The 27,910-nt window shown below is 46.8% G+C and overlaps 3 long non-coding RNA genes, 2 other non-coding genes and 1 pseudogene across 5 annotated transcripts; 2 read left to right on the forward strand and 4 right to left on the reverse strand.

The window, feature by feature from the left end:
* The first annotated feature begins 513 nt into the window (after nt 1–513).
* On the forward strand, nt 514–24,265 carry LOC139364193 (uncharacterized). Its single transcript, XR_011625578.1, has 3 exons — nt 514–1,461; nt 13,408–13,578; nt 23,838–24,265. It is a non-coding gene; the product is annotated as an uncharacterized lncRNA (long non-coding RNA).
* Nucleotides 1,452–11,818, reverse strand: LOC139364191 (uncharacterized). Its single transcript, XR_011625576.1, has 3 exons — nt 11,376–11,818; nt 4,587–4,811; nt 1,452–2,313 (listed from the first exon to the last, which is right to left on the reverse strand). It is a non-coding gene; the product is annotated as an uncharacterized lncRNA (long non-coding RNA).
* LOC139364185 (uncharacterized) lies at nt 16,918–27,491 on the reverse strand (annotated as a pseudogene).
* On the reverse strand, nt 23,686–23,759 carry TRNAN-GUU (transfer RNA asparagine (anticodon GUU)). The gene has a single exon. It is a non-coding gene; the product is annotated as a tRNA-Asn (tRNA).
* Nucleotides 26,567–26,638, reverse strand: TRNAE-UUC (transfer RNA glutamic acid (anticodon UUC)). The gene has a single exon. It is a non-coding gene; the product is annotated as a tRNA-Glu (tRNA).
* On the forward strand, nt 27,156–27,707 carry LOC139364187 (uncharacterized). Its single transcript, XR_011625572.1, has 2 exons — nt 27,156–27,294; nt 27,483–27,707. It is a non-coding gene; the product is annotated as an uncharacterized lncRNA (long non-coding RNA).
* Nucleotides 27,708–27,910: the final 203 nt, after the last annotated feature.

Below are 27,910 nucleotides of genomic sequence, written 5' to 3' on the forward strand. Positions count from 1 at the left end.
ACTTTCTGTCATGGTGCCTTCAGATAGGAAATCTCCTAGGATTTCCTTCTTTCCCTTTGATCTACTGCCAACTCTCCCTTTCTACTTCTTCAAGACCTTTTTCAGATCCCTACTGCGAAGGGCCTAAGGGGCCGGTGCCCTTCCCTACCGGTCCCTCCCTGACTGGGTGTCTTCGGAGCCCAAGCTCACCTGGAACATTACTGCCCGCTTGAGACAGCGAGAGGACCAAGGAGGGCGGCGGGTGTGCTGGGAACCACAGAGTCACCGCGCACCTGCGCCTCCTGGGCTCCTAACAAATTGAATAAATGCCCCCTGAAGCTTCTCTGCAGGTCAGAGGGAAGGGGAGGGTGGCTGCCCACCCGGCGGGAGAAGCTTCAAGAAGCGTCGGGAGGACCTCGCCCTGCCCCTGGGCCTTGAAGACACGCCTGGCCAGGCTGATTTTGACGGGTAGGCCCCCAAAAAATGTTCAAGGGCGGCCCAAACCCCGACCCCGAGATTAAGGCTCTGAAATGTCTGACGGGTTTGAGAATCCTCGGTCGAATCGATCCCGCCTGTGTCAGGAGACTCCTTTGCCAAAATTCAGAGACCAAGAAAGAGAAAGATTGGGCAGATCAAAGTCTGTAATTAACCAAACAGGAAACACAATTTTTCTGACACATTGGATGTGTGCTGTGAGAAAAAGACTAACCTCAAGGAGAATCTGTTTTTTTGGCTTGAGTGTAGGGAAGAATGGAGTTGCCACCAACAATGGTGCGTTGAAACGGCAGGTGCATCAGGCTGTAGATGTGAAGGAATTAAAAATATTTTACCCCAAAATACATTCCTTTGACATATTTTGAGATGTCTGTTCAGAAAGCCAGCTGCAGAAGTAGCCCTGCAAAGTTGTCTTTTGGTGGGGAGATTTGCATCTGTAGGGAATCTGCATTGACACAGCCAAGTCTTTCCTTGCCCAGATCTAGGGAAGATTAACCGAGAGTCTGACACCTGTATACGTCTGAAAGAAACTTTGAGGGTTTATTCTCTCTGAGAGCTGCTACCGGAAAGGTTTCATTTACATATTAAGACCATCTTTGCTAGCCAAGCCCCTCTTCTCTCCCTCCCATAACCTGTCTTGCCCACAATACGTGGATATACCTCTAACTCTGATGGTACCTGGTTTTGGCCATACTTTGAGCCCTCATTCATTCTGTTACCTGGAGATGGTAGATAAGCTTCTGCATCCCATTGTGGGTAGGGTAGGGTAATCACTCTGTGGCTCTCCCCATGTACATGTTAGTACATTTTATGGCATTTCTCCAATTAATCTGCTTTTGTGACTTGATTTTTGAGTGAAACTTCAGAGGGTTAAGAGGGAGGGTTTCCATTGGTCCCTACAGTTTTGGAGATGTAAGCAGGATACGAAAGCTCTGCTCTTCTGGAATCTACAGTGAATAATCCAGGATCTGATCAGCTGTCATAAAGGTAAGAATTTCTTTTTACCAGCGGGGCTCCCGGCCTCCTCCTCTGTGTGGAATCTGATCAAGTGGACAGTAAAACTCACTGTTTCTTTCTTTTCCCTCTCCAAAATCTTGCTTAATTGGAGAAAAGAATTTGTGTGACTAGTCTTGGGTGTAGTGACTCTGGTGTGCTTTTTGGTACTTTGTGGTACCAATTCATGTTGTTTAATCCTTTTCTTCCCAGAAATTGTCTGTTCCTCTGTCTTTGTCTCTATGTGTTATTCTGTCATAAAAGGGGGTACTGGTTGAGGTTCCTTCTCATCTTATTTTATGTCGTTGAGAGCTTGACTTGTGACCAAGTGGGAGCACTTCCTCTTGGTTTCTGCTATCTGGTAAGAGGTAGTCATTTTCAGATCATACTAGGTGGCCTGTCTGAAAATGGCTGGGAACCCAAGCACACTTTTTGTTCTGACTATGTCAAGCTCTTGGGGTTTGTCTTAAGAAGTCCCATCCCTTTGAGGCTTTTGTCATCTCAACTCTTGTTACCTGGTTAGTCCTAGGAAAGCTCAGTCGCAAGAGGGCCTACCTGGTATCATAGATTCACAGGTCTGTGACAGGAAGCCCCCACAAATTTGTGGGTTACTGGAGGCAGACATCATCCTTAACCACCTGTCGCCTACTCCTTGCATTGAACTTTTTTCTTGCAGGGGAATCTTCGGAATTGCCTCTTCTTTGCCCTTCCCAGAAGGTCAGCCTGGAAAATGACATCCTGCACTTTCCACAAAGAGGCTATTTGGTTGAATTGCTGTTGGAATAATTACACCATTGGAAATTCTAATTGCCAATGGCCTGAAGATGGATCCCTTAAATTAGATACCTGAATTAAAAAAAAAAAAAGATTTTAGAGATCTCTTATTTTAAACAGTTGATAGGAAGATCAAATTAAAAGAAAGGCACATACTAGTGTCATGGCTACCCTTAAAAATTGTCTTGACAATATTATCTGTGTTGTGTAGGGAAAAAATTCTCTTGACTAAATTAAAGAGCAAAATTTGACCCAAAACAAAGTTAAAATTCTTCATCAGCTCAAACTGCTTGCTCTGGATCCCTTCCAGGATTCACAACAAAGTCTGCTCACCTTGCAGTTCAGTCCTTAAAGTTCTGTGCTTTTGCTGCCATAGCCTGTTCAATTTCCAGTCAGGGAACCAGTTTATTTTGGCTTGCTATTTGTGTGACTTTTGACTTTTTTGGAATACCCATTTATTGATCCTCTTCCCTTTCATGGGCAGCTTTTGTTTGTTCCTTTGTTTGTTTGTTTGTTTGTTTATGAAGACGGAGTCTCACTCTATCACCCAGGCTGGAGTGCAGTGGTGTGATCTTGGCTCACTGCAACCTCCGCCTCCCAGGTTCAAGTGATTCTCTCACCTCTGTCTCTCAAGTAGCTGGGATTACAGTCACCCACCACCATGCCTGGCTAATTTTTGTATTTTTAGTAGAGACAGGGTTTTGCCATGTTGGCCAGGCTGGTCTTGAGCTCCTGACCTCAAGTGATCTGCCTGCCTCGGCCTCCCAGTGTTGGGATTATAGACATGAGCCACCACTCCTGGCCATTGGCAGCTTCTGATTTCCCGTCCTTCCAGCTTCCAAAGTTTCTGATGAGAAATCTGTTTATAATCTTATTAAAGATTTCTTGCATGTGACCAGTTGCTTTTCTCTTACCGATTTAAAGATTCTCTGTCTTTGATGTTTGAAAGTTTGATTATAATGTGTTTTGGTGTAGGTCTCTTTCAGTTTATCTTACTTGGAGTTTGTTAGGTTACTGTGTCTGTTTTCATGTGTTTCATCAAATTTGGGGAGTTTTCAGCTATTATTTCTTCAAATATTCTCTCTTGCCCTTCTCTCCCTCTTCTTTAGAAATTCCACAATGCAAGTCTGGGTAGACTTGCAATGCAAGTCTGGGCAAGTCTAGAGTAGCTGAGACTACAGGCGCCCACCACCTCACCCGGCTGGTTTTTTTGTGTGTTTTCAGTAGAGACGGGGTTTCACCGTGTTAGCCAGGATGGTCTCAATCTCCTGACCTCGTGATCCACCTGTCTCGGCCTCCCAAAGTGCTGGGATTACAGGCTTGAGCCACCGCGCCCGGCCTATTTTTATTTATTTTTATTGTTGTTGTTGTTGAAAACTGGACATTTGAATCGACTAGTGTGGTTAACTCTAGAAACTAGATTCTCCTCCTTCCTCAGGGTTTTCTGTTTTTTCGTTACTGTTTTGTTTTTTGATTATTGTAGGTTATGTGTATGCCAAGGATCAGCCCTGAGGTATAAACTTACGGTCTTCACAGATGTTTTCTGAGCCTGAACCTTTCCCTGGGTGTGTGGTCACAACCTAATTTTACCTATATATGCAATTGTTCTTGAATATTTTATCCTTTAATGTCTGGCTCCCAAAAGGGGAAAAAGAGAAAAATTGAGGGAAGGTGAAAAAAGGGTACCGTCCCTTTAAACTTTCTGGAAATTGCTTCAACTTAGGGTGAGGAGCTTGCTACAATGGGGGGAGGTACAACAGTAGCTGCCAGCCTCTTTGTCTCTGTGCTGCCATCAGCCATTAGAGAACAGAGCCCCAATGTGTGTGTCTGTGTGTGTGTCTGTGTGTGTCTGTGTGTGTGTGTGTGTCTGTGTGTGTGTGTCTGTGTGTGTCTGTGTGTGTGTGTGTTTTGAGATGGAGTCTTGCTCTGTCACCCAGGCTGGAGTGCAGTGGTGTGATCTCAGCTCACTGCAGCCTCTGCCTCCTGGGTCAAGTGACTCTTGTGCCCCAGCCTCCTGAGGAGCTGGGATTACAGGTGCCTGCCACCACACCTGGCTAATTTTAGTAGAGACAAGAGTTTTACCATGTTGGCCAGGCTGGTCTTGAACTCCTGACCTCAGGTAATTCACTCGCCTCAGTCTCCCATAGTGCTAGGATTACAGGCATGAGCCACTGCACCTGGCCCAGACCCCCAATATTTGGAGACAGCATCCTTTTTGGCCATTCTGGATCCTGAAAGATGTGTGCAGCTTACTGTAGGAACACAAGCTGACTGCGTTGGAGGTAGTGTTGGGTAGCTGCTATTGTGCTAAGGGCTGAAATTGACTGAAATTATCTACAATTTACCATCTAGGCCTTCCTCCGGAAGTTGCAAGCCTTCAGTAGGCTCCTGAGTTCAGAAATATTTACATCAGACAGATCCTGCCCATGCAGTTGTTGTCTAGATTCCAGGTGCTTCTCATTCCACCATCTTCTCAGGATACCATCTGACCGTCTGGATTTTGAATTCAGTCAAGCTGTTCTGTAACAGCTGGGGTGAAAGCCAACAAAGATCCTGCTAAAAAAAACTTCCTGGAAAAAATGTTCAAAAGTAACACAAATATCAAACTGGAAAGAAATTGATTTAGGAAGCGAACCCAGGTTGCCATGGTGGCAAAAGGGGCAGAACCTTAGCTACTGAACTGCAGTCTGGGGTATGAGGTGACAACCATTGCTCTTTTAGTTTGCTTTGGCTAGCAAACGTGGCCTTGTTATATAAATAAAGCCCCTCAGGTAGACAAAACCTTTCTTTTCTTTTTTTTCTTTTTTTTTTCTTTTTAGATGGAACCTCGCACTGTCGCCCAGGCTAGAGTGCAGTGGTGTGTTCTGGGCTCACTGCACGCTCCATCTTCTGGGTTCACGCTATTCTCCTACCTCAGCCTCCTGACTAGCTGGGACTACAGGCACCCGCCACCATGTCCGGCTAATTTTTTTTGTATTTTTAGTAGAGACGGGGTTTCACCGTGTTAGCCAGGATGGTCCCGATGTCCTGACCTCGTGATCCACTCACCTCGGCCTCCCTAAGTGCTGGGATTACAGGCATGAGCCACCACACCCGGCCAAAACCTTTATTTTCTTCATGGCTGCCTTTTTTTTCCCCCTGCTCTCCCTTTTTTAAATTTTGTTTATTTATTTATTTATTTATTTATTTATTTATTTATTTATTTTTCTGCAGGGATTTATCCAATTCAGAGGCCCTGTCCCCATAATTTGGAATTTTCTGTTGGATTTGATCACCTTGTCACATTTGACAATACCCATGGCTGATCTAGACAAAATATCATCTAGTCACTGTTTAGCCGTGATGTGTGTATGAGGCTTTGGACTGGTCATCTGGTGACTTTTCACTAGGCAGTGGGGATGAAGTAACTGAAACTCCAGAAAGAAGAGTTACTAGATACTTCAAAAGTGATGAAGATATTAGAAGCCCTGGCCTTAGGGGTCCAAGGAAGAGCAAGGTTTGTGGGTAATAATCTGTATAAATCTGATAGGAAACTATAAGGAGGACTCTTAGGACTTTGAGGTGGGTAAGGGTTAGAGCCTGGATTAATCAAAGGCCTGTGGCTTCTAACACCACCAGTTGCCTGTACTCAGCTACCTTCAGCAGTGCTATCTGGCTCTAGAGAGCCACAGCATTCCAAGAGAGGAGAGAAGGCTGCACAAAGGCTTGGCGTTTGTGTCCCCCCATCTAGACAGACATAGTAGCATGCAGGGACAAAGCAAAAGAGAAGACTAGGCAGAGACAATGTGAATCTGTTCACCACATATTGTAAATGCACTTAAAAATATTGTTAGCTCATAATTGCAGGTAGCACTAATTATGAAGTTGTTGGACTGAGGAATTTATTTATTTGTGACTCTCACCATCTTCAAAGTCAGCAATGAAGAGTTTCTTCCTCATTGAATCACTAACATGTTTTGGATCTCTCTGACTTCCTAGTTTGCTGATCTCTGACCTCTAGACCCAGACTTTAAAGGCCCATGTGATTAGATTAGTCAACCTGGATTATCTCCCCATTTTAAGGTTAATTTAATTGTATCTGCAAAATCCCTTTGCCATACAATGTAACATAATTATGTAATTAGCAACCATGAGAAACCCGAAGTGACTTTTAAGCCAATCGAATTGTCCCATAGAACTGATGTTTAAGGTTTCTTTTGAATAAACATAGAAATTGACCCTCTCAGTCTTAAAATTTGAGAAAGTTACATTTGTGTTATCTGAGTTCCTTTCTCAGGAAACCAACCATGGGTTCTTCCAGATAGTATCAAAGAACTGATATTTACCAGAGTATCACATCTGCACAATGAGATGTCAGACCCCTTACCCCATCATAATTGCCTAAGTGACCACCTGCTTCCTGTTGAACAATTCTTCCTTCTTACCTCTCCCTAATTCCTGTTTTCCTGCATGTAGTTACATTTCTTCCCTGCTGTCTAAACCCCGAATTTTTGTTGGTCAGGAAGATGGATTTCAGACTGATTTCCTACCTCCTAAGTTGCAGTATCTAATGAAAGTCTTCTTCCCTGGCAATATGAGTTGGCTCAGTGAATGTCTTTCTGTGCAGTGAGCGGCAAGACTTAAATCAAACCTCTGGTGTTTCAGTAACAACTATCCTAATACCAGACAAAATAAACAAGAGACTTTAAGACAAAAAAGTTACCAAAGACAATGAGGGATATTTTGTAATGATACAAGGGTTAATCCATAGGAACAGAGTACAATTATAAATACATATGCATCTAACAGAGCCTAAAAACACAGGAAGCAAAAACTGACAGAACTGAAGGTAGAAATAGACAATTTAACAATAGTAGATGGAGACTTTAATACCACAACTTTCAATAATGGGTAGAGCAACTAGGCAGAAGATCAGTAAAGAAATAAAAGATTTAGGCCGGGCGTGGTGGCTCAAGCCTGTAATCCCAGCACTTTGGGAGGCCGAGACGGGCGGATCACGAGGTCAGGAGATCGAGACCATCCTGGCTAACACGGTGAAACCCCGTCTCTACTAAAAAATACAAAAATCTAGCCGGGCGAGGTGGCGGGCGCCTGTAGTCCCAGCTGCTCGGGAGGCTGAGGCAGGAGAATGGCGTAAACCCGGGAGGCGGAGCTTGCAGTGAGCTAAGATCCGGCCACTGCACTCCAGCCTGGGCAACAGAGCAAGACTCCGTCTCAAAAAAAAAAAAAAAAAAAAAAAAAAAAGAAATAAAAGATTTAAACAACATAACCTACCAGACATCTATAGAATACTCCACTCAGCAAAAACAGAATATACTTCCTCTCAAGTACACATGGGATGTTCTATAGGATAGACCATATGCTAGCCCTTAAAATAAATCTGAATAAATTTAAAAGGACTAAAATCATATAGTTTCTGATATATCTCACAAACTAATACTATCACACAGTCTAGTTTCAGGTTAGCACGTAGGATATGCAGTTTGTTGGTTCTCTGTCCTTCTATTTGTCATGAATGTGGAGGTGACCATCGTTACACATGTGTAGGCCAGCCAGGAGCCCAGGAAAGTCAGGCAGCTGAAGGGAAGGGACAGATATTCCATAAGAGTCTCCCTATCTCAGTCTCACAAAACCAGGGAGGAATTGATACATAGGAAGTGAAGAGGTACATCAGGGGATCACTTCTCTTCTGCCTATCTAAGCCCATCTTTAAAACCTCAGTTTCTATCCCACTAATCCCCATTGCACAGGAATGCTGTCGATCACCACCAACCAGCACAGACTCATGACCTTGGTTTTTACCATGCTCTGTCTGAGAATATATCCTCAGGCAAATGGCTTTGGCTCAATGCAAATCATTAGTGTTCCATAAAAACTGCTTCAAACATAGAGTAACAGTTTATAAGTCATTCTAAATTAGGTGGCCCCTACATGTATTTAAAGAGATATGCATAAATTATTTCAGTGATTGTGACAGATTGGAAAGAAACTCTGTGGAGTTAGAATGAAAATAATAAGTGACAAGCACAAAATATGTATATAGAGATTATAACACAAAGCAACCCACACATAGAAAAGGAGAGTGGGGTTAGGAGTTATGAATATCAAACTTGTCCTCAAGTTAAGTGAAAAGCCAACATGGGCCAGGTGTGGTGGCTTACACCTGTAATTCCAATATTTTGGGAGGCCAAAGTGTGAGAATAACTTGGGCCCAGGAGTTTGAGATCAGCCTGGGCAACATAGTAGGAACCCATCTACACCCACACACACACACCCCCCCCCACACACACACAATAGCTGAGTGTGGTGACGTGCCTGTAGTCGTGGCTATTCAGGAGGCTGAGGCAGGAGAATCCCTGGAGCCTGGGAGTTTGAGGCTGCAGTGACCTGTGATCACGCCATCGCACTCCAGTTTGAGCAGCAGAGGTAGACCCTGTCTATTAAAAGCAACAACAACAGCAAAAAAACAAACAAAACTAATGTGCTTCCCCAGTGGGGGAAAAGATGCCAGTATAACATTTAACATTGGTTTTCAGCAAGAAGTATATGAAGACATTGACCAAAATCCTTTTATTATTTATTTTGTTTTTATTCTTTGAGACAGGGTCTCACTTGGTCATCCAGAATGGAGTGCAGTGGCATGATCTTGGTTCACTGCAGCAACAAACTCCTAGACCCAAGTGACCCTCCCATCTCCCAAGTGATCCTCCCGAGTAGCTGGGATTACAGGCGTGTGCCTCCATGCCCAGCTAATTTTCGTATTTTTTGTAGAGACAGGGTTTCACCATGTTGGCTGGGCTGGTCTTCAACTCCTGGCCTCAGGTGACCCGCCCACCTTGGACTCCCAAAGTGCTGGGATTCCAAGTATGAGCCACTGCACCCGGCCTAGCTTCTTTATACAAGGAATATAGTTATACTTGTTTCAATGTCCTTGTCTACAGACTCTGTCATCTGTGTCCTTTCTATTGTTTTTTAATTCTCATCTGATGTGTCCTTTCTAAGTCAGTTTAAGTAGATAGATTTTTTTCCCCCTTCTCATCATGGATTATAGTTTCTGTCTCTCTGCATTCTTAACATTATTTGATTTGCTGTTAGACATTGTGAATTGTAACTTATTGAGTGCTGGATTTTTTGCATTTTGTGTTAAAATTATTTTAGCTTGGCCGGGCGTGGTGGCTCACGCCTGTAATCCCAGCACTTTGGGAGGCCGAGGTGGGCGGATCAAAAGGTCAGGAGATCGAGACCATGGTGAAACCCCGTCTCTACTAAAAATAGAAAAAATTAGCCGGGCGCAGGGGCGGGCGCCTGTAGTCCCAGCTACTCGGGAGGCTGAGGCAGGAGAATGGCGTGAACCCGGGAGGCGGAGCTTGCAGTGAGCCGAGATTGCGCCACTGCACTCCAGCCTGGGCGACAGAGCGAGCCTCTGTCTCAAAAAAAAAAAAAAAAAAAAAAAAAAATTATTTTAGCTTTGTTTTGGTATACAACAAAGTTACTTAAAAACATTTGCGTCTTTTCAAGCTGGCTTTTTAATTTTTTTAGGCAGGATAAGAGCAGCTATTAGTCAACGGCTATTTTTTTCATACTATGGAGGCAATATGCCTTTGAAGAAAATAGACATTATTTTTTAGAGTAGTTTCAGATTCACAGCAAAATTGAGCAGGAAGTACCAAAGTTCCCATATACCCCCTGCCTCCACACATGCATAGCCTCCTAGACTATCCACATCTCTCTCCAGAATGGTTCATTTGTTACAGTTAATGAACTTACATTGACATGTCATTATCACACAAAGTCCATAGTTTACACTGGAGGCAATAGTCTTTTGAAGATTCTAAGCCAGTGGTCTCCAACAGTTTTGGCACCAGGGACTGGTTGCATGAAAGACAGTTTTTCCACAGACGAGGTGGGGGTGGGTTGGTAGGGGTGGGAGTTGGGTGGTTTCAGTACGAAACTGTTCCACCTCAGATCATCAGGCACTAGTTAGAGTCTCATAAGGAGCGTGCAACCTTGATCCCTGGCATGTACAGTTGACAATAGAGTTTGTGCTCCAATGCTAATCTAACGCTATCGCTGATCTGACAGGAGACAGAGCTCAGGCTGTAATGCTTTCTTGCCGGCTGCTCACCTCCGGCTGTTCGGCCCTATTCCTAACAGGCCATGGACCAGTGCTGGGGGTTGGGGACCCCTGTTCTAACCAATGCTCCCTTTACTAAAAGGGATTTTCACTCTAGCTGATGGAAACATCAAGTGTTGTAAGCTCTGTGTGAGCTACAGAGATTATTCCTTTTGGGAAGTTTTCTTCCCTGCTTTGCCTAATTTCCTCAAATACACATACTAATCAGTACTTCGCTGAAGATGGAAGACAGATATCCAAGGCATTCTGTCTGTGCAGCAATCTACTCTCTAGTCTGTCCTGTGATGTCTAGCCACTCTGACTTCTTCAAACTTACTACCAGGCTCTGCCTGGGTCCTCCCTCCCTGCTCTGCAGGTGAAAATCTCAGGCAGTAAACTGGAGCAATCATAGGGCTCACCTCTTTTATTTTCTCTCTCTCAGGGATCACTGGATTGTACTGCACTATATCCAATGCTGAAGCTATAGTTTAAAATTCTTTTTCCAGTTTCTTAGTTGTTTAAGGTAGAGGACAAATCTAGTCCCTATTACACCAACTTGACCAGAAGCAGAAGGCTCCATTCAATCTTTGTGGTCAGAAAGAAGAGTATGACAGAAGGCAGCTTGTTAGAATGGGAAGACCCCTGGACTAAGAATCAGAATCACCTGCGCTCTAGTCTAGTACTGTATTTACTCACATTGTGCAAGTGATTGAACCTTCTCGAATTTCTTTTCCTCATTTGTGAAGTGGGTCAAATCATAATTCCATGGCTGCCGTACACATCAGTTGAAGGAGTATCTTAATGTTCATGAGCGTATTTCTCTTTCAGGGTTATTTATGTATGTATGTATGTATTTATTTATTTATTTTCAGGTCCCAATAAATTGTCCAAATCTTTTGGGGTTAGTTTAGGCACTGGATATAGTAGAAGCTGGTGTTGGAAAACTTGATTTATACTGGAATATTTTTCATAGAATCACCCCGAATTCTCACTAACAAACTGAGAAAAAAAAAAGAATTACCTCCAAGAACATCTGAGGAAGCACAACAGGGACAGACTTGAAGGCACCTGGGCCGTCCTCTGGTTTTGGAGTAAAGGTAGGACAGGGCTATTTGTCCTCTCCGAGACTGGAGCAGGTTCTGTGTGTGAGCAGCAATGGGACACACAGTCATGGTCTGGCAACCAGCCTGTGGCAGGAAGGAAGGTTACAACTGGAGAAGTCCAAAGGGCAGCAGGCAAGTATTCCTTGAGCTGGGGAACAAAAGACATTTTAAACTTTTTGCTCTGCTTCAGGCAGCTGATGTCCTGGTGATGATTCACCACATCAGGGACACCCTGTCCAGTGGGCTCAGGCAAGCCTGCCAGGCCACTTCTCTAAAGACACAACCTGAGGCCTCCTGCAGTAATTCTTGCAGAGTATTCTGAACACACATGTAAAGTGTTATGTCCCTGATCATATAGGCCCCATGTGTGCAATGTGTGAAATGGGACCTGCTTGATTTCTTTTTTTGTTGTTTTTTTTTTGTTTTTTGTTTTTTGTTTTTTGAGACGGAGTCTCGCTCTGTTGCCCAGGCTGGAGTGCAGTGGCACTATTTCGGCTCACTGCAAGCTCCGCCTCCCGGGTTCAAGCCATTCTCCTGCCTCAGCCTCCTGAGTAGCTGGGACTACAGGCACCCGCCACCACGCCCGGCTACTTTTTTGTATTTTTAGTAGAGACGGGGTTTCACCGTGGTCTCGATCTCCTGACCTTGTGATCCGCCTGCCTCGGCCTCCCAAAGTGCTGGGATTATAGACGTGAGCCACCATGCCCGGCCGGGACCTGCTTAATTTCTGACTAGCTCTTTCTAATTTTAGTTTGCAGAAAATCAAAACAGTAAGAAAAATGAAGACAGGCAAAAGCTACTGGCTCCCAGGTACCTCTGAATGATGAAGGGGTTGATGGTGGACTGACCAATTCTAGAGAAGATTCCAGGGTCAAGGGCTCAAGAGGTTAAAAGTCCCAGATCTAGAAAAATCAGAAACTGCTGATTGTTACTTTTTTGTTGACAGATTATACAATGTGTCCTTTTAAAAAGGGTTCTCTGTTCCCTTTGCAGTTCTTGCATTGGTTCCTATGTCCTAGCAATTTCTCACACTTAGTTAAGTAGACAGTCTTACCAAAACGTAAACTAACCAGGGATCCCTGGTTTCTGTATCTTTAAAACCTGTATGTTTAAAAACCAAAGTGAGATGCGTATCTGGTTTCTGCACAGTTGTCCTGAATTATGTTGGCAGATATTTTATAGCCAGGAAATTACCTTGAAAAATACATTGGCCGAGCGCGGTGGCTCACGCTTGTAATCGCAGCACTTTGGGAGGCCAAGGCGGGTGGATCACGAGGTCAGGAGATCGAGACCACGGTGAAACCCCGTCTCTACTAAAAATACAAAAAAAATTAGCTGGGCACGGTGGCGGGTGCCTGTAGTCCCAGCTACTCAGGAGGCTGAGGCAGGAGAATGGTGTGAACCCGGGAGGTGGAGCTTGCAGTGAGCTGAGGTTGAGATCACGCCACTGCACTCCAGCCTGGGCTACAGAGCCAGACTCTGTCTCAAAAAAAAAAAAAAAAAAAAAAGAAATACATTGAAACCATACCAGGTATTTAGATTTAGGGGTCTAAAATCTGCTAAAGCCCTGGGAGGTTGCATTGTCTCAAGAGCCAATATTCAATGGACCACTCCACATAATATTAAATAAAATGTGAACACAGCATTTTGAAGCCAACCGTATGGGTCTCTGTGTCCTGTGTGCCCTGAGTGTATCTTAGAGTAGTTATTGAGTCTACTGCCTTATCTGTGTGTTATGAGGTCAATGCACTGATCACTTGCTGTTCTCACTTCTATACTAACTCTAGGCACACTCTACTCCCAGTCAAAAGTGGATTGTATACTTCCTCTTTAATATGATGGACCCTTTGGTTTTTGGTGCCTCTTCCGTGAGCTTCAGATCAGAACTAGCTATGAAGCTGTGGTTCCAGGCTGCCTTGGTTTAATCCCTTGTCATGCCTACTCCACCAGGCTCAGGAGGGAGGTCCAGGAGGAAGAAACGGATGAAGTCCTGGAGGACTCACTAGATGAACAACACTATTTGACTGATTCCAGCCACCATGACTCCCACCAGCTTCCCAGCAGCAATGCCTTCCTCTTTCATGCACAGGAAGATAGATCCCTCTGCTCTGGATATAGCCAGTGAGTGCTCCTTTAATAAGAAACATAAAGCTCCATCAATCTCTCAGTAGCTCCTACATTCTACATGCTCACCACCTCTGTCTAAACTGACAGACGTCATTCTCTGCAGGCAGGCCCTAAAGAGTCACTTTAAAAAAGTGATTAGGCTGAACACAGCTCTGCGATCAAGTCTCAAGTACAGGTCCCTGGTGGGTTGGGTAATTTGCTCTGTTCCTGTCCTCACCTCAGTCACTCTGGCCCCCACTGGCATCTACAAGCTGGTATACTCAAAGCAGGCCAGAATGGAGAGAGTGAAGAGATTATGGCAGACTCTCAGCTATGTACAAATCCGTTGAACAGCTCTCCTTCTTTAAAATGGGACATCTTATCTTTCCTGAAATATATATATTTTTTGAGACAGGGTCTCTTGTGCTGTCACCCAGGCTGGAGTGCAGTGACATGATCTCGGCTTACCACATCCTACAACCGGGGGCTCAAATGGCTCTCCCACCTCAGCCTCCTGAGTAGCTGAGACCACAGATGAATGCCACTACTCCCAGCTATTTTTTTTGCCTTTTTCATAGAGACAGAGTCTTGCCTTGTTTCCCAGGCTGGCCTCAAATTCCTGAGTTCAAGCAATTCACCCACCCCTGCCTTCCAAAGTGCTGGTATTAAAGATGTGAGCCACCGCGCCCAGCCTTCCTGAAATATTCTTGATAATTATAGTTCCTGAACAGTTTTCCCAAGCTGTTCTAGCCATCCCAAGAATGTTGGCAGGCTTGTCCATATGTTTGAAGGTGCAATTGTAATGGTTCCTGGGTTTGAAGCTCCAGTCTCCATCTCCCCTCAGGTGCTTGCTTTCCCATAAGGTTCCGTCTGACTACGAGAATATCAGGGGATTTCTATAGAGACAAGACTTTGATCTTGGCAACCTTTTGGAAATAGCCAGGGTTCTCAATCTTTGTGCAGCACTAAAGTATTTTTAAGATCTTCGTTAGTTTAGTCTCAATGTTGTAATTCAATCCACACAAACAGTGAGGCTATCTGCTAGAGAAAAGGCTCAATCTAACAGCAATGCCACCAGCATGCTCTTTTCCCAGAAGAACTCCACGCTGGCCATTGGAGCTTCTCCAGGTATATAAGAGCCTTTGGGTTGGTAGCGTCACTGGTGTGTGTGTAGATTAAAACCTTGACCTATATCTCCTGTCTCTTACTTGAATGTTTGACTTTGGGGGCAAAAGTTTGGATTATTAGGGGACTATATGCCTTACACACTCTTCTAGGCAATAGGAGGAGACTATATTAATTCACTCACTGAGCTTTCGTGTAATATAAACCATATTAGGCTTGTCATTTTGTCAGTGATGGGTATAAGTATGTGACTTTTATTACTCATACCATCCTCTGACAAATGCATCCTTATTTCTCTTTCGAATTTCACCATAAGGTGCAGAAGAAGGTCTTTCCCATCTGTAAAGGATGTTCAGGGCCGGGCACGATGGCTCACACCTGTAATCCCAGCACACTGGGGCCTAGGTAGGTGGATCACTTGAGGTCAGGAGTTCGAGACCAGCCTGGCCAACATGGGGAAACCCCGTCTCTACTAAAAATGCAAAAATTAGCCTAGCATGGTGGTGCATGCCTGTAGTCTCAGCTACTCAGGAGGCTGAGGCATGAGAATCCTTTGAACCTGGGAGACGGAGGTTGCAGTGAGCCGAGATGGTGCCTCTGCACTCCAGCCTGGGTGACAGAATGATGCTCTGTCAAACAACAACAAAAGACGTGCAGGAGAGATATTTTATAGAGAGGAAGATACTCCCTAGTACCTATAAGTCAGCTCAAGGAGGTGCTCCCACCTTTCCTAATGCTAGAAAAGCCCTACTCAGAGGCCTTCAGTGTTTCCCCGCCCCGTCAACCTGCCTTATACTTCCCATATCTTCATGTGGGAGGCATCCCTGTGGAGTTTGCTTAGCACTTGGCCCTGCTTTGTTTGAAACCGTAAGAGCTCTTAAAGTTGCCTCATGTTCCCCAATAAGAAGATGAAGTTGGTAAAAGAATGGTGAAAGGCAGGGATCTTGATGAGAGGCCCCTGACTACCGCTTTAGTGATTGGCATTCTTCATTTCCCATCTCATTCCATGTCTGTGGAAGCCCTGTGGCCTTCCCTTGCGGTGCTACAAATTGAACTGCAGCCTGTTATTGGCAAAGTAAGTCTCTTCCCAGTAAAGGAAAAAGGCACTCAAGCAGCAGCAAAAATCTGTGGGAAAACATATGGTTCCCCACAGCGCAACTAAAGCAATGGGTGAATCTCCTAGCTTTTAGCTGGTCATCTATCCTCATTACAGTACAGGAGTGGGAAGACAGTGGCCCCAAGGACTAGGTCAGAACTGAGAAGGTGGTTCCCATATCCAATAACTCAATATTTTTACCCACCATGTCAAGAGTTACCTGAGGCTCTTCTGTAGATATGGTAAGGTGTCCGGTAGAAGCTTTGGGGACCTTGGGCCCTGTCAGTCCTGTGTTCTCTTAGCCAACAGGGGTCCAGGGAGCTCAGACTCCGTTTGGAGCCTGAGGCAGTCTTTCCTGCAGTGGCCCTCTTGCTGACAGAAGGCACACTGATTCCGGCCCAGGGGCTGACGCGCTGGCTTTTGTCTGGGCATCCCAAAGCCACTCTTGCAACGCTTTCCCACGACGGGTAGCTCAAAAGGAGTAGGAGGCTGAAAGCAGCTGTGAACAATTGCAATGTTTGGCTATTTCTTTGAGTTTTCTCCTCTTCCTCTACCCTGTCCCTATTGTTATAAACTCCAAAGGCCACGTTTAAGAGTTGGCTGCTGGAGCTTGGGGTCCTATTCCTGCCTTTTGTAACTTCCTCCTTATGTCAAGGGTAGATTGAGTAATAAAATGCATGCCCAGAAGAGCCCGCCCTTCCGGGGTGTCTAGGTCTACATTAGTATATTTCCTGAGTGCCTCAACCAAGCAGCCCTAAAACAGAATGGGAGTTTCATCCTTCCACTGAGTTACTTCTCTATCCTTGTCATAATTAACTGGCTTAATCACACACCTTTTCATACTTTCTATTAAACGAGTTAGCATGTGATTTCTACATTCAAGTTCTTGGGAACCCTTCTGATAATCCCACTGAGGGTCTCTATGTGGAAGTGCATCTCCTCCTACATAAATGGCATGGCCTTGGATATGAGCAGCTACTCTATCTGTACAGTCACAGGCCAGTACCCAGAATCCTTTGCGTCTCCTCTATAGTACAGCAAGTGGACAATAATATTTGAAAATTGTGCCAAGTTAAATCCAAGGACACGATCAACCTAACAAACTCCTCTATAAACTTCCTTGGAGCCTTCAAAAACCAGCCAAATTTCTCCTTGTATAAAGCCAATTTGGACATAGGAAATGGCACATATACTGTGATTGTTCCCTTATCTCTGCTAGCTACCTCCCACAGTGGACACAGATTCGATTTCAGGGGCTGATACAGAGTTCCACTCCTGGTGGTAGTGGTTGGGCTTACTTCCCTTGAGCAGTGGGGGATATAGGCTGGAGCTAGCTGAATAAAAGGGAGGGGTTCCTGATGACACTGGGGTGGAATCCTGCACTGGAGAACTGGCAGGACCCCTTTCAGAACTAGGGGACTGAGAAGACCCAGGGGAGGGCATGGGTGTTCCAGGGGGTGCCGCTAGGAAGGGAGCATCGGGGATATCCCACGCAGTTTCTTGGTGCGTGACATGAGCCAGACACATCCTGCAGTGACTCTCACGTTAGATTCCTGGTAGGGGCCATAAAAGCCTGTATGTAAGGAAATTCTTCCCACTTTCCTTCCTTTTTACTGAATAAGTCCAATTGTAAAACAGTATTAAAATGTAAAGAACCAGTTTCAGGCCAAATTTCTTGTTTTCCCAGGAAAATGTTTCCTTTTCTTTGAGCCATCTAATTTGAATTTGCTCCAATTGCTTTACAGACACCCTAGTGAGGAGCCCTTTGGGATGCTTGCCATTGTCCCCACGTCTAACAAGGATCTCTACTACACCCAGAAGGTTTTCTAAGTCTAGCAAAACTTCAGTTACTTTTCCTTTCAAATTCCCACCTCCTGCAGAGAAGATGTAAGTTCAGGTAGCAAAGTGTTATGAAAGTAACACTCCTGTGTAGCACGGGGCACTCGGGGCTCCGTCGCTCAAAACCCACCAGCTACTGAAGCTTCTGGGAGCCAGAGAGAGTCAGCCATGAGAATCCCACACACGGGCACTCAGTTCCTGGAAACCCTGCATAAGATGCGGGATCCCGAAGCCAGACTGGGGGTCCCTAGGGTCTTGGTTTTGGGTTAGGTGTGGAACCATAAATGAGGGTTCAGCCTCTCTGCCTGTGTTTCCTGGCGTCTTTTTCACTCAAATTTTGAAAAGCCGTCGCATTTCTTATATTGGAAACTCTAGTAGTTAAAAACAGCAGACGTTAACATTTTCAGGAATACGTCTTGTGCCGGGAACTGGGAGGGTTTGTGTCGTGTAGTGAGTACATGTTCGCTTCACGTGTCAAAGGTCCCCGGTTTGAAATCGGGCAGCAACGCCTTGGCTTTTCTGAAGGTTGGAAATACGTAGGTGATTCTAAAGAAACATGAAAGGAATGCCATTACTAATCAACAAATCTGCTCCCAGCGAACCACACCTTGGTCTGCTAGTCAGAGTGGTGAGGAGGGAAGCGCACATTTGTCAGCGGGCCATCATTTCAGCAAGGGAGGTTGAGGGTAACACAACAATGTAGAGTTTTAGATCAGGAAATCTCACAACGTTCTCTTCATTCTCTTCTAACGCCTGAATTTCTCCACGGGCTGACAGTGAATAAGTGATTACCTCTCTGAAAGCTCAGGAGTTATTTCCTGGGGGTGCTGCTTGGCTGCCCTCCATCTCAGAGCACAGCTGTGGAACAGGTTGATTTGCCTGAGAAAACCAATCTGAAGCTGCATCTGGACCTCAAGCCAAGGGTGTGGAGTCAATATTCCATATTCACACCAACTAAGAATAGACGGATAGATAGATAGATAGACAGATAGATAGATAGATAGATAGATAGATTTTTTTTTTTTTTTTTGAGATGGAATCTCGCTGTTGCCCAGGCTGGAGTGCAGTGGGGCCATCTCGGCTCACTGCAACCTCCACCTCCCACGTTCAAGTGCTTCTCCTGCCTCAGCCTCCCGATAGCTGGGATTATAGGTGTGCACCAACACGCTCGGTTAATTTTTGTATTTGTAGGAGAGATGGGAGTTTCACCATGTTATTCAGGCTGGTCTCGAACTCTATACCTCAGGTGATCCACCCACTTCAGCCTCACAAATAACTGGGATTACAAGTGTGAGCCACTGTGTCCCACAAAAGTAATATTTTTTGGCCGGGCTCTGCAGCTCATGCCTGTAACCCCAGCATTTTGGGAGATGGAGGTGGGCGGATCATGTGAGATCAAGAGTTTGAGACCAGCCTGGCCAACATAGTGAAACACTGTCTTTACTAAAAATACAAAAATTAGCCAGGCATGGTGGTGTGTGCCTGTAATCCCTGCTACTCCAGAGCTGGGGCAGGAGAATCACTTGAACCCAGGAGGGAGAGGTTGTGGTGAGCTGAGATCACACCACTGCACTCCAGCCTGGGTGACACAGCCAGACTCTGTCTCAAATATTTTTATATTAACCATGCATACCTTTCCCTACCCCCAAATAACCTTTCTCGGAAAACTGTAATTGCCCAACCCACCCTCCAGAGGCTTCAGGAACCAACAGTTTTAATAGACACAATTCCCGATGTGTGATGTACAGGTCCCGGAAGGCTCTCACCCACTTTCTCACCCTTTTCTCCGGCTTTTGCCTTCTATTCTCCTTGACAGGTTTGGGGTCACTGCATCCAGGGCTTGCTTTGCCTTCTATTCTCTGGAGGGAGCCCCTAGGCACTTGGGCGCCAGAATGCTGCTTGGAACCACTGAGTGGCCAGCACTGGTGTAGCTGCAGGCCAAGGCATCTGAATCCTCAGGGACCTGCCCTTGACCCAGGTCAAAGGTCCAAGGGCTCTCCTTTCAGCTTTCTACCAGCCCACTTCAGATATACACGTCTTCCTGGAGGTTCAGTTTCTGCCCAAGGCCCAGCACAAATGTCATGGATCAACCGTGACTGTATGATTTTTTTTGCCAGGACTTCATGGATCCACCAGGAATACAGACTAATGTGAAAAGGTTACTAGTTCTAAAGGTTATAAACCCATGGAAACACACCAGAACTTACCTCCCTCTCTGGAAGGTGAGTGGAGTGGGCTGGAGGGGTTGTTGCTACACTTCAGGCCAAGCACTAATTCCTCCAGTATCGCAACCCTGCCCCCATGGCAGACACGTTGATGAGGAGACAATGTATTACCATCTTTTATTCCAAAAACGCCAATGGGGCTGGGTACGGTGGCTCATGCCTGTAATCCCAGAACTTTGGGAGGCGGAGGTGGGTGGATGGCCTGAGGTCAGGAGTTCAAGACCAGCCTGGCCAACATGGTGAACCCCTGTGTCTACTAAAAATACAAAAATTAGTGGGGCATGGTGGCGGATGCCTGTAATCTCAGCTACTGGGGGGACTGAGGCAGGAGAATCGCTTGAACCTGGGAGGCGGGGGTTGCAGTGAGCTGAGGTTGCAGTGAGCTGAGATCACACCACTGCACTTCAGCCTGAGCGATAGAGTGAGACTCCTCTAAAAAAAAAAAAAAAAAAGCCGGCCGGGTGCGGTGGCTCAAGCCTGGAATCCCAGCACTTTGGGAGGCCGAGACGGGTGGATCACGAGGTCAGGAGATCGAGACCATCCTGGCTAACACAGTAAAACCCCGTCTCTACTAAAAAATACAAAAAAATTAGCCGGGGGAGGTGGCGGGCACCTGTAGTCTCAGCTGCTCGGGAGGCTGAGGCAGGAGAATGGTTTGAACCTCGGAGACGGAGCTTGCAGTGAGCCCAGATCGCACCACTGCACTCCAACCTGGGCAACAGACTGAGACTCCCTCTCAAAAAAAAAAAAAACAAAAGCCAATGGATTTTTTTTTCCCACATTTCCTCAGCTCACAGTGGCCATGCTCCTGGCTGCTGAATCTCTATTTAGACAAGACTCACCAAGTGAGTAATAAAGACTCCAGCAGATGTAACAAATGAGGTTATGTTGACAGTGAGAAACCAAACCAAACCAAACCAAACCAAACCAAACTACATGCTTTGGCCAGAAACTGAACCTAGGGAAGAGGAAGAAATTCCACCTGAATCACTAATGCTGCTAGTTTAAAAAATTCTGCTTAGCTTACGATACATTCGCTACTTCTAGATCTGATTTTGTTCACCATTCACATTAGGCCTAGGGTTCATTTTCCAGACTCCTTTACAGACATGCAAATCAACTGGTTCAAACGGAATGCAATGGCCCAACTGTTTTCACTTACACTGAACCCTCTCATTTTTCTGGAGTTCAATCTGGGATGGAAGGGAATGACAGTCTGGTGCACAATTGTTTCCAGGCTAGGCACAATGAAAAGGATCGGTGGCAGACTCCCTGAATTGAGGAAGTGAAGCTAAGTGTCCAGGGAGAGCAAGACAGAGTTCATAGGACAAAGATACAGTGAGAAGAAAGCTGAGCAGAGAGAGAATAGGGGCATATGTACAGGTTCTGCCACCAGAGTATTCTGCAGAGCACTAGTTAGTGCATGATTGTGAAAAGAGTAGCTCACTAGTGCCAGGGAAAGAACCACCTAAGAAAATCATGGAACTGTGTCTGGTACTCACACGGTGCAGAAAACAGTATCCGTTCGCACCAGCCAGACTGAATTATTCATAATTCTTAATGCTTTCGTAATGGGATATAATCAGCCTGGGACTGAGCACTACTTCTGAACCACGTAAAAGTTCATAAAAGCAAGATCCAAAAGGGTCCAACTGTTTACAGGTCACTTAAGTGCACCCCAGAAAAAATTCAAGACAATTTGTAGGAATTATAAAATATAACTTCCTGCTGGCAAGGGAAAAAAAGGAATTTAAAAATAGCTAGTAGGCAAGAAGGTAAACTTCACAATGTCCAGTATCCAATTAAAGAATACCAAGTATGCAAAGAGCCAGGAAACGAGAACCCATAAAGAGGGGAAATAATCAGTTAATCAAAATTGAACCAGACCTAACATGATGTTAGAATTAACAGAGAGGACAGCCAGGCGTGGTGGCTCATGCCTGTAATCTCAGCACTTTGGGAAGCTGAGGCAGGCGGATCACCTGAGGTCAGGAGTTCGAGACCAGCCTGGTCAGCATGGTGAAACCCTTTCTCCAGTAAAAACACAAAAATTAGCCAGGCATGGTGGTGCATGCCTGTAATCCCAGCTACTCGGGAGACAGAGGCAGGAGAATTGCTTGAGCTAGGGGGGCAGATGTTGTGGTGAGCTGAGATCGCAGCATTGCACTCCAGCCTGGAAAGAATAGTGAGACTCCGTCCTAAAAAAAAAAAAGAAACAAACAAAAAAAAAAAAACAAAAGAACACAGAGGACTTTAAAACAGTTATTATGACAATATTTTGTGGGTCCAAAGAATCAAGCAGAGGTATCGAACATATAAAAATGGTCGGAATCAAACTTTAGAGATTAAAAACAATAACACCTGAGATAATAAATTGACTGGATGCAATTAATAGCAGATTAGACACTGCAGAAAAAAAGATTAAGAAACACAAAGCCACGAATTATTGAAACATCTAAAATACAACTCATCAACTCATGGAAACAATTTTTTGTTTTTTGAGACGGAGTCTCACTCTGTCACCCAGGCTGGAGTGCAGTGGCGCGATCTCAGCTCACTGCAAGCTCAGCCTCCCAGGTTCACACCATTCTCCTGCCTCAGCCTCCTGAGTAGCTGAGACTACAGGCGCCCGCCACCAGGCCTGGCTAATTTTTTGTATTTTTAGTAGAGACAGCGTTTCACTGTGTTAGCTAGGATGGTCTCAATCTCCTGACCTCGTGATCCACCCGCCTCAGCCTCCCAAAGTGTTGGGATTACAGGCGTGAGCCCCCGCGTAAAAAAAAAAAAAAAAAAAAAAAAATAAAAAAAATTTTTTTTTTTTCCCAGAGCATCAGTGAATGATAGTGCAAGTTTAAGACATCTCATAGGCAAGTTAAAGGAGTCCTCCAGACAGAAGGAAACTGACACGGGAAGAAAATCTGGATGTACACACAAACACACACACACACACAAACCCACTAGAAATGACATCTACATAGGCAAATATATAATTTTAACATCTGACTGTTTAGCCAGGCGTGGTGGCTCATGCCTGTAATCCCACCACTTTGGGAGGCCGAGGCGGGCAGGGATCATTTCAGGTCAGGAGTTGGAGACCAGCTTGGCCAATATGGTGAACCCCCTTCTCTACTAAAAGTACAAAAGTTAGTCAGGTGTGGTGACCCATGCCTGTAATCTCTGCTACTCAGGAGTCTGAGTCAGGAGAATCGCTTGAACCCGGGAAGCAGAGGTTGCAGTGAGCCAAGATTGTGCCCCTGCACTCCAGCCTGTCTGATAGAGCAAGACGCATCTTACAAACAACAAACAAACAAACAAAACAAAAACACATCTGACTCTTTAAACAAAAGTAATAAAGATGGATTGGAAGGTTTATAACACGTGTAAAGTAAAATGCATGACAACAGCACAAAGGCAGGGAGAGGAGTAATGTGAAGAGGTATGATGCCACTTGAAGGAGACTGTGATGGGTTAATTTTTGTGGAAAGCAAGGCAAAATTTTTGAGGTTTCTCTCTTCATATACTTTCAGGTTCCCATGCATACAACCTAGTTTGTTCTGGAGGGATGGTATTTTCTAGGAGGCTCAGAGGGGAACCTTCTGCTTTGTGTCCTCATGGAATGCACATGACACAAGCGACTGGTCTTTCACTTTTAAATACAGTGCAAGGCCTGAGGAGAAATAACTGCAATTTATTATTATTATTCTAATGAGATGGGATTCTCACTGGTCTTGAACTTCTGAGTTCAAGTGAGGCTTCTCCTACCTTGGTCTCTCAGAGTGTTGAGATTAATAAGCCTGAGCCACCGCGCCTGGCCACAACTGCCAACATTTAAAATCACGTCCCTGGGTGGGCTCGAACCACCAACCTTTCGGTTAACAGCCGAACGCGCTCACCGATTGCGCCACAGAGACAAGGTCCGATGGTCGCTTTCATCTCACCGTAGATTAAGCAATCACTGAAGTTTAACGGTTGCTGTTCGCTCTCTGCAGGAAAAGTGTGCAGACAACAAAGCTTCAGAAAACCGGAGAGGCTGAGTCGACTCATCGTGTTGTTGCACGTTAGAAACGCGCGCATGGCATCCCTCTGAAGCCAGAAGGGCGGCCGAATGGCCTTCACCCTGCGTTGACCCTCGCCTACTTCAGAAGCCAGTGCCTCTGAAAATACCTGGATCTGCGACCCTAGCCTGGGCCTGATAGGGCCCCGGGGAAGTTGAAGGCCCCGACGGCTCTCATGATAGCTCTGTCTTTTTGCGCCGCCTTCAGGCAATCATCTGTTCCGCTTGCTCTCCCCTCACTCAACTCGGCTTCAGTAGATGGGGTTGGTGGGGCGGGAGCGGGCAAGAGGCAGGGAATTCAAAAGGCAAAAAGTGAAAAAGAGGAGGGAGAAGCAGGGGAGACCAGGACGAGACAATGGGACAGCCCAGGATGCCCGTACAGAGGGTACCGGCTGGATGCAGAGAAGATGGGACATGCATCAGAATGGAGAGCGGGAAACGGGAAGAACACGTGAGAAAATCAGGAGAACTTGTGGCTGCCCAAGAATAAAGAAGTAAAAATCGCATAATGTTTTTAGATTAAAAAAAAAATCGGGGGACCAGGCGAGGTGGCTCACGCCTGTAATCCCAGCACTTTGGGAGGCTGAAGTGGGTGGATCAGTCACTTCAAGTTAGGAGTTCGAGACCAGCCGGGCCAACATGGTGAAAGCCCGTCTCTACGAAAAATACAAAAATTAGCTGGGCTTCGTGGCGCATGCTTGTAGTGCCAGCTACTAGGGAGGCTGAGGCAGGACAATCGCTTGAACCTGAGAGGCTGAGGTAGCAGTGAGCCGAGATCGCGCCACTGCACTCCAGCCTGGGCAACAAAGTGAAATTCTGTCTCTCAAACAAACATATAAATAAATAAAAGAGGGGTGGGGAAGCAAAACGACGAGCAGTAAGTGTGGGGCGCACTGGGATTCTATAGTGGTTAATACTCTGCCTTGTACCTGCAGCAACCTCTGTTCCAGTCCGAATCCTGCTACAGTCAGACTCTATCTTGGACCCACTGGGGCGAACCCATGTGTCTTCTGGTTTGCTTTTAATTCCTGCACCAGCTGCGGCCTTTATCTGCAGCCAGAAAGCCAGAAAGCCAGAAAGCAGGGTTTACCGCTGGCCCCACAGCGCCATACTGTCTGGGGAAAAGAAGGAAACCCAATAGTACACAAACAACGGCCCAAAGAGAAACCTTCCGAGGTGCCCTATGCCTCACCGTTTAGCAGAAAATATCAAGCAACTCTCAACCTAGCTGGTCTGTAGCTTCCACGAATAAAATAATGTATTGCAGTCTTTCTGGTTGAGATATTTCAAATATTTGGTGGAGCTTTTAATGAGAGAGAGAGACTCGAGTGTGGAAGAAAAAAATGACGGGGTGTGAGGATGAGGCGACTTCAGGACAGGGAAAAAAAAAAAGACAAGGAAGCCACGTAAACGTTTTAGGGTGGGCGTTTTAGGGTGGGCGTGAGGCGATGTCAGTCTTGAATCCCGTTATGTTAGGTAAAGAGCGCCGCCCTCTTCTAGCACAAACACCGTTTCCCACATTGAGGAAATCACAGGATCAGCAACTCTAGAGCGCGATGAAGAAGCTTCACTCTGGGACAACCCCCTTCGTGACCACGGTCTCTCCCCCGCCAGGAAAGTGGGAATTAGCCCATGCCCTGCCGGGACAGCACAGCCCCCTCGCCCGGGCCGGACGCTCAGGGTCAACACCCTCCCCACTGCCGCCCCTCGCCATTCTTCCAAACCGCTCTCCGCCAAAGATTCCACCGACAGTCACCCCACACGACAACCCAGGCCGCCTTTCAGCAGCGGCTCCCGCCCCGCAGCCACCGCGCCCTCTCACCCCCGCGGTTCTGCCCGCCGCCTCTGCCCAGTCTGTGCACTTCACCTCCCTGGCTCCCGCTTCCCCCTGAGCTTACAGTGGACGCGGGGTTCTCCGAACCCCTCTTGCGAGCACTGAATGGAAAAGGGGGAGCGTGCGCAAGTTCTTGGTAGAGTGTAGACATTGTGGGATTTGACTGTTTTACCACTGCTTCGACGTCCTAGTGCTGATTTCTACACCTGCCTTCTGCTTAGGGCACCGGCAACAGTTTTCCTTTTGTGCCTACTCCACCTGCTGTCGTTGTTGGGTCAGCGAACATCGCCTCCCTCTACCGCTCAATCAGCAAACCGGACCGCCCTCGAGGACCTCACCCGCCGCTCACCCGCCTCCCAACTTCGCGGGCATCGCCTCCGGTCGCCTCTTCCGAAGGCCTAACGAGCACGTTAGCTGCGAATGAAGGTGAGGAGGCTCCGCTGACTGGCCGGTGCCCGTGTCCAGGGCTTGCACAAAAGCTAGACTTGGCTTGGCCTCTCTCTTAGTTATTCGCAGCCCAGCCCGTTAGGCGCCTCCAGAGCGGCTACGGCAAAGAAAGAGGGCTTATTGGGTGCAGCTCCATGGGGGCTGGCATCTCTGAACGGCTGTGTACACTTGAGCGAGACGCTCAGTCGCTTTCTAAAGCCGCTTCTGCGGATGACGGACACGGAGATAAATATGAGCGGTGTGCCATGAGAAGTGGTCTACCAGGACTTGCGCTTCTTCGCCTGGGTTTGCCCTTCGCTGCGGAGAGGGCTCTGCATCCAGCCCTTGGAGCTGACCGCGTAGTAAAGGAAGATTCCTGCGGGAGGGCGGCCAGTGCAAAACAATTCCCTGACCGGGAATCGAACCCGGGCCGCGGCGGTGAAAGCGCCGAATCCTAGCCACTAGACCACCAGGGACACGTGGGAGGCTTCTTGCTCTCCCATCTTTGCTCTGAAGCCACAGTTTCCCTGTGCTCTGGGAGGACTTGGGCCTTGTGAGGGTCGCTCTTTACTCCTGGAGTCGTCTCACAAGGCTCTTCCCTCCCTGCTTTCTTCAAAACAGAGAGCCTGCAGGCGACACACCGAGGGCTCCGAGACGGACATCAAAGCCAGGAGTCCCAAGTCCTGCAGCGAGTTGCAGCGACCTGGCCGCAGCTCACCACTGAACTAGAGATGCGCCTTTGCGAGGAGGCAGTAAATGACCAGACGGTCGCGGGTCGCCAGGTCCGGAGCCGCGCACCAGATTGCCAGGAGGCGGCGGGAGCCGGGAGGTGCCGGGGGTGAGACGGGGGCACCCTCTGCATCATAAAGGACCCAGAACCTGGCACCCTCAACATCATAAGGAATCAGACGGATGCGGAAACCGAGACGGGCTGGATGGGAAAGTCTTTCCAGGAAGGCTCCGGGGCCCTCAGCTGGTCTCCGACCTTCCCCTGCAACCTGTGACACCTGCCATTTTCCCGTCTTCGGCGAAGGCAACGCCACCGTTGCGTTTGCTCCGGACAAAACTTCCAGAGTTGCCTCTGACGCTGGAGTTTTATCCTCAGATCCGAGATCCAATCGGTCACCCATTCGTGAGTTCCCATCGGCCAAGTGCGTGGGCATTGATCTACACGCGAGTTTCTCCTCCTCTGCCGAATGGCTACTTCGGGGCGGGGGAGGGGCCCTCCCGCGGTGGATTGTAAGGTGTTTAGCAGCATCCGTCCCTCGGCTGACTAGATACAAGCCGGGGGTTAACATTGTCCCTCCCCGCTTCCCCCAGTCTTGGCCTAGTGTCCCAGCGAGGATGGGAGAGGCGTGTAAGGGCGAAGTTGCCTCCTCTTGAGAACCATTGCTGCGGGTTGCCGTGCTCTCTGAACTTGTGCAGAGGACTCTCCAGATGAAGGCTCAGGGCTCCATCCAGCTCGAGACACCCTCGCTCCCCGGCACAGTCGGACCTTAGGATCGGAGGCTTTTAACATCTCCAAATCATGAGATTCGAAACCTTTAGGTCTTTTCTTCCGTTCTGTCCTCCAAATCCGCCACTTCCGAGCCTGTTGACCAGGGCCAGCCAGGCAGAGGGCTGGGTTCGCTCAACGAGGCTCCTCTCGCCCGTCCTGGAGCTTCAGGCCTCTTTCGGTTGTAGAGAAGTCTTATGGGCCACTTCCTTCGGCATCCCCGGGGGCAGGTGCGCGGTGCGTGGGGAAGAAC

This window comes from Macaca nemestrina, chromosome 1 (assembly GCF_043159975.1).
Source record: "Macaca nemestrina isolate mMacNem1 chromosome 1, mMacNem.hap1, whole genome shotgun sequence".
In the NCBI taxonomy this organism is placed as follows: Eukaryota; Metazoa; Chordata; class Mammalia; order Primates; family Cercopithecidae; genus Macaca; species Macaca nemestrina.